Source organism: Salmo salar, chromosome ssa09, assembly GCF_905237065.1.
Source record: "Salmo salar chromosome ssa09, Ssal_v3.1, whole genome shotgun sequence".
Taxonomy (NCBI): domain Eukaryota; kingdom Metazoa; phylum Chordata; class Actinopteri; order Salmoniformes; family Salmonidae; genus Salmo; species Salmo salar.
Genome location: NC_059450.1, coordinates 31686067 through 31692775, shown reverse-complemented (window position 1 = coordinate 31692775; position 6709 = coordinate 31686067).

Sequence of the window (6709 nt, the reverse complement as noted above, 5' to 3'; positions counted from 1 at the left end):
ACTCAAGACATTTCAGCTTTTCATTTTTAATGAATTAGCAAACATTTCTAAAAACATAATTGACTTTGCCATTATGGGTTATTGTGTGTAGGCCAAGGTAAGTTGAGCCAACTTTGTTTCTAGGAAACCATATACAAAATGTATCATTTGTCCAAATATTTAGGAAGAGGCCTTTTCATGGAGTCTTTGAAGGAAGAAATCACATAGAAAAAGTGGTAAGCAAGTCGAATTTATTGTGTTAGAGGTTTCGTAATGCTTGTGTCTAAACCAAAGTAGATCATTTTAAGATTTTTCTATACTGTACATCAGTTGGGGTCTCTATAAGCTTCAATATGAGGTCCTAAACCTAGCATGAAAGTGCATCCTTGTAGCTGTGTTGGCTAATATAGTACAAAGGTTCGCCTTGGGGTAAGTTGAGCCAATGGTTGAGCCAATGGCAAGTTGAGCAAATTTAAGTGTTTTCTTCCCAGGTGTAATACGAGGTATTATCCCTAGGACATGATGTAATAACAGGGACTGGCCTATGTTAAATGTGTTTAAAAACTGCAAAGTGTTTGTTAGGTGTTAAGCCTGAGTTAAAATATGCTTAAAATTATTAAAAGAAAAAAAAGCAATTGTGATTGTGTTCAATTGTGTTTGGCGGCTTTCCCTGTCTTGTCCTGCAGCTCAACTTACCCCAATATTTTCCAAACTCGAATGTTTCAATGAATTGTGATTATTTCCAGGGATACACAACATCCTGAAATACAGTATGTGTAGATAACTTGTTAAAAATAATACTGTATTTCCCTTGACGGAGTGATGCTGAATGTAAAAATGTCTCTTCCCCTATAGTGAGTCACTTCAACAAAGAGGGAATATAGCTTACTTTAAAGAGTTTCACAATGTTAATAAACAAAAGGGGCAATATCAACAACAACAAAAAATAAACAATCATAAAACAAATACAAAATAACCCATATAACTACAAATTGACATAGTGACTTTCCTGTGATTGTTTGTGTCCTTATAAGCTGTATGACAATTTATTTTGAACCCTCGCTGTATGGTCCGTTTAAAAGCATCAACAAGTTTATCCTATAAGGTTCAGAGTTCTCTCTCTATATTATAACCAACAAATTATTTTAAAACTGCAGTCTACAGCCCTGCAGTAAATAACATACAGTATTCACACCCCTTGACTTTTTCCACATTTTGTTGTGTTAAAGCCTGAATTTAAAAAGGATTAAATGTAGATGTTGTGCTGACATAAAAGAGGCTGACATAAAATACTGACATAAAAGAGGCTGACATTAGAGGCTGACATAAAATACCCCATAATGTCCAAGTGGAATTATGTTTTCAGATTATTTATTTTTTTACAAGTTAATAAAAAATAAAAAGCTGAAATGTCTTGAGTGTCACGTCCTGACCAGTAAAAGGGGTTATTTGTTATTATAGTTTGGTCAGGACGTGGCAGGGGTGTGTTTGTTTAGTGTGTTTCGGGGTTTTTGGTTTATGTTCTATGTTTTCTATTTCTATGTGGGGTTTTCTAGTTTGTCGATTTCTATGTTAGTTTTGGGAACGACCTCCAATTAGAAGCAGCTGGTTGTCGTTGCTTCTAATTGGAGGCCATATTTAAGTAGGGGTTTTTGTCTTGTGTTTTGTGGGTGGTTGTTCCATGTATAGTCAGAGTACCTTACAGGACTGTTTTTCGTCGTTCTTTTGTTCAGTGTTCATTTCTTTAATAAATCAAGGAGATGTTTCACATACCCGCTGCAGTTTGGTCCGATCATTACGACGGTTATGACATTGAGTCAATAAGTATTCAACCCCATTGTTATGGCAAGCCTAAATAAGTTCAGGAGTAAAAATGTGCTTAACAAGTGTCACGCTCTGACCTAAGAGAGCTGTTTTTTCTCTGTTTAGTTAGGTCAGGGTGTGATATGGGTGGGCATTCTATGTTTTTTGTTTCTATGTTTAGTTCTTGTTTTTGTATTTCTATGTTGGTGTTTTGGGATGATCTCCAATTAGAGGCAGCTGGTTCGCGTTGTCTCTAATTGGAGATCATATTTAAGTTTTTTTTTCTATTGTGTTTGTGGGTAGTTGTTTTCTGTTTTGTTTGTTGCCTGACGGAACGGTTTGCTGTCATTTTGTTTCTTTGTAAAAGTGTTTAGTTTTCATTAAAGTATAATCATGAGCACTCAACACGCCGCGCCTTGGTCCCCTCTATACGACGCCGTTACAGAACTACCCACCACGATTGGATCAAGCGGCGTACCCGGGCAGAGATGGATACCTGGTTAAATGAGGATTGGATTGAAAGGAGAAACTGGACTTGGGGCCGGGTAATAGACAGGTATCGTAGCCTACCGGGGAAGAACGAGAGGCAGCCCCCAATTTTTTTGGGGGGGCACACGGGTAGTTTGGCGGGGCCAGGAGTGAGACCTGAGCCAACTCCCCGTGCTTATTGTGGTGAGCATGTGCCTGCCTCTCGCACTCTCCCTCCAGTGCGGCTCCATAGCCCAGTACGTCCTGTGCCTGCTCCTGGCACTCTCCCTCCAGTGCGCCTCCATAGCCCAGTACGTCCTGTGCCTGCTCCTCGCACTCTCCGTCCAGTGCGCCTCCATAGCCCAGTACGTCCGGTGCCTGCTCCTCGCACTCTCCCTCCAGTGCACCTCCATAGCCCAGTATGTCCGGTGCCTGCTCTGTGCACCCGGTCCTCAGTGCATCTCTCCAGTCCGGTGAGACCTGTTCCAGCTCCACGAGAAAAGCCTCCAGTGATAATCTATGGTCCGAAGCCTGTAGAGATGATCCATGGCCCGAAGCCTGTAGTGATGATCCATGGCACGAAGCCTGTAGGGATTATAAATGGTCCGGAGCCTGTAGGGATAATCCATGGCAAGAAGCCTGTAGGAATGATCCATGGCCCAGAGCCTGTAGAGATAATCCATGGTACAAAGCCTCTAGTGATGATGCATGGCGTGGAACCTGTAGAGATGATCCATGGCGTGGAGCCTGCAGCAACGGTCCCTAGTCCGGAACCTATAATGACTCTTCCCAGTCCGGAGCCTCCAGCGACGCTCCCCAGTCTGGAGCCTACAGCGACGCTCCCCAGTCCGGAGCCTCCAGCACGGTCTGCAGCCCGGAGTCTTCAGCGGCGGTCTACAGCCCGGTGTCTTCAGCGGCGGTCTGCAGCCCAGAGCCTTCAGCGGCGGCCTTTAGCCTAGAGTCTTCAGCGGCGGTTGGCGGTCCAAAGCCTCCGGCGATGATCCACGGTCTGGTTCCTCTGGACACACAGAAGCGGGGGGATCAGCGGGTGGTGGGGGTGCTACGCCCCGAACCAGAGCCGCCGCCAAGTACAGATGCCCACCCGGGCCCTCCCCTATAGGTTCAGGTTTGCGGCCAGGAGTCCACACCTTTGGGGGGGGGTACTGTCACGCTCTGACCTAAGAGAGCTGTTTTTTCTCTGTTTAGTTAGGTCAGGGTGTGATATGGGTGGGCATTCTATGTTTTTTGTTTCTATGTTTAGTTCTTGTTTTTCTATTTCTATGTTGGAGTTTTGGGATGATCTCCAATTAGAGGCAGCTGGTTCGTGTTGTCTCTAATTGGAGATCATATTTAAGTTTTTTTTTTTTTCTATTGTATTTGTGGGTAGTTGTTTTCCGTTTTGTCTGTTGCCTGACGGAATTGTTTGCTGTCGTTTTGTTTCTTTGTAAAAGTGTTTAGTTTTCATTAAAGTATAATCATGAGCACTCAACACGCCGCGCCTTGGTCCCCTCTATACGACGCCCGTTACAACAAGTCACATAATAAATTGCATGGACTCACTCTGTGTGCAATAATAGTGTTCAGCATGATTTATAATGACTACCCCACACATACAATTATCAGATTCAACCACAATATTTATTTATATATTCTTCATTCCATTCCATTTCTTTACTTTAGATTTGTGTGTATTGTTGTGATATTGTTAGATATTACTGGACTGTTGGAGCTAGAAACACAAACATTTTGCTACACCTGCAATAACATCTGCTAAACACGCGTATGTGACAAATACATTTGATTTGATTTGATTTGACCAGGGAGGTTTTCCAATGCCTTACTAAGAATTTAAATTACACTTTTGATGGTGTATCAATACACCCAGTCACTGCAAAGATACAGGCGTCCTGCATAATTCAGTTGCCGGAGAGGAAGGAAACCACTTAGGGATTTCACATGAGGCCAAAGGTGACTTTAAAACAATTACAGAGTTAAATGTCTGTGATAGGAGAAAACTGAGGATGGATCAACAACATTGTAATTACTCCAACACACTAACCGAATTGACAGAGTGAAAAGAAAACCTGTACAGAATAAAAATATTCCAAAACATGCATCCTGTTTGCAACAAGGCACTAAAGTAAAACTGCAAAAAATGTGGCAAGAAATGTGCTTTTTGTTGTGAATACAAAGTGTTATGTTTGGGGAAAATCCAATACAACACATTACAGAGTACCACTCTCCATATTTTCAAGTGTAGTGCATCATATTATGGATATGCTTGTAATTTTTAAGGACTGAGGAGTTTTTCAGGATAAAAAATAAATGGAATGGAGCTAAGCACAGGCAAAATCCTCGAGGAAAACCTGGTTCAGTCTGCTTTCCACCAGATACTGAGAGATGAATTCACCTTTCAGCAGGACAATAACCTAAAACACAAGGCCAAATCTACTCTGGAGTTGCTTTCCAAGTCGACAGTGAATGTTCCTTAGTGGCTGAGTTACAGTTTTGACTTAAATCTACTTGAAAATCTATGGCAAGACTTGCAAATAGTCTAGCAATGATCAACAACCAATTTGACTTTTGAAAAGAATAATGGGCACAATCCAGGTGTGGAAAGCTCTTAGAGGCTTACCCAGAAAGAAATCACTGCCAAAGGTGCTAATACAAAGTATTGAGTGTGAATACTTATGTAAATGAGATATTTCTGTTATTTACATTTTAGTCATTTAGCAGACACTCTTATCCAGAGCGACTTACAGTAGTGAATGCATATATTTCATACATTTTTTTCCATACTGGTCCCCCGTGGGAATCGAACCCTCAACCCTGGCGTTGCAAACACCATGCTCTACCAACTGAGCCACACAATTCTCAATAAATTAGAATCAAATTCTAAAAACATGCTTTCACTTTGTCATTATATGGTATTGTGTGTAGATGGATGAGAAAAAAATATATTTATCAATTTGAATTCAGACTGTAACACAGCAAATTGTGCAGTAAGTCAAGGGGTATGAATACTTTCTAAAGGCACTGTATCTGCAACTGCATATCCCAAGCATACATAATTTACTGGGAAGCAAATTTACTCGCTAACGGGTCCAAAATTAATCATGACTGGATTTGACATTCCATTTTAATTAACAAGTTAGAAGCAACTTAAAATGAATGCAGTTGTTAGATCTTTTCTCATGTAATCAACACATTGCCTAGATAATTCTATCTTGAGAATAATTAGGTACCATAGTTAACTATCTTTACCTAATGGATTTGTCTGGCTGAATAGGCTGTGCTGATGGTACCATGGGGATTGGAGCTGTTTTCAGTGTTGATGTGATGTAGCTACATTCATGAAGTAACGGCACGGTAAAGTAGCAACCTTGGTACAACCACTGCATAGTGACATTTTCAGATCACAGAAATGGATATCTAAAATAACATCAATGAAAAAATAACATAAATAAGGTTTGCACATCCAAGAGATTATAACAAAGTTGTGCTTATTCAAATTTTATTCAAATATTATATGAAAATCTGCATAAATTAAATAGAAGGTATTAAAATGGTAATAGCAGAAACAAGTTCCAAAATGTTTTATATGGAAACAAGGGAAACATCTTAGTTGTACTAGAAACAACAGCAGTAATAACGTACTAATGATAGTTAGCATTTTTCTAAAACTGTAAATAATATAGTGTCTGTGATCTGAACCCAATCCAGAGAAGCAGAGAAAAACTAACTCAACTGCCTCTTAAAAGTCCCTTGCTAAGGCTTAATCTTGTTCCACCTGTAATCTGCTACATAACCCACAAGTGTTTCACAGCAATTTCCTCCTGAAGAATAATATCACTTGTATTCAGGTGACTGAGATTGGAATTACATGGGGGTGAAACAATCCTTGTTCTGTGGCCCTATCCCTCCTCTAGCCGTGACATGCCAGTGGAGCAAGTTACTGAAGCTACTTAACTACTTAAAGAGGCTTAATGAATTCATCAAAAAGATAAGGTAATTGAGGAGGAGAACTGATATTTTTGAGAAATACAAAGAGGGGATTGTCCTAAAACTATAATCCACGGTCTTATTTCCTCTTGTTGGGTGTATTTTGGGGATAGATGTTTCAATATCTTCAAAAATAGGGCAAAAGTACATCAACTACGGCAAGGTGTAGAATTATTGAAGATGGATATTGTTAATTCATTCCTATACCTACATTTATGCAGAAATATACTGTGATCATAAATGGTTCATGCTCAATTTTATTCAAACGTCTAAGCACATATTCATAAATTTCCTCCCTCATGTGAGAACCAATCTACAGTCAAACTAACTATTTATCTACATGTTACAGAAAGTGTTGCTCAATCCAAAACCATGCATCATCTGGCATATGACAAGAACATGATTTATATTGCTCTCCTCTATCAATAAATGTGTTATTCCTCACAGACATAAATAA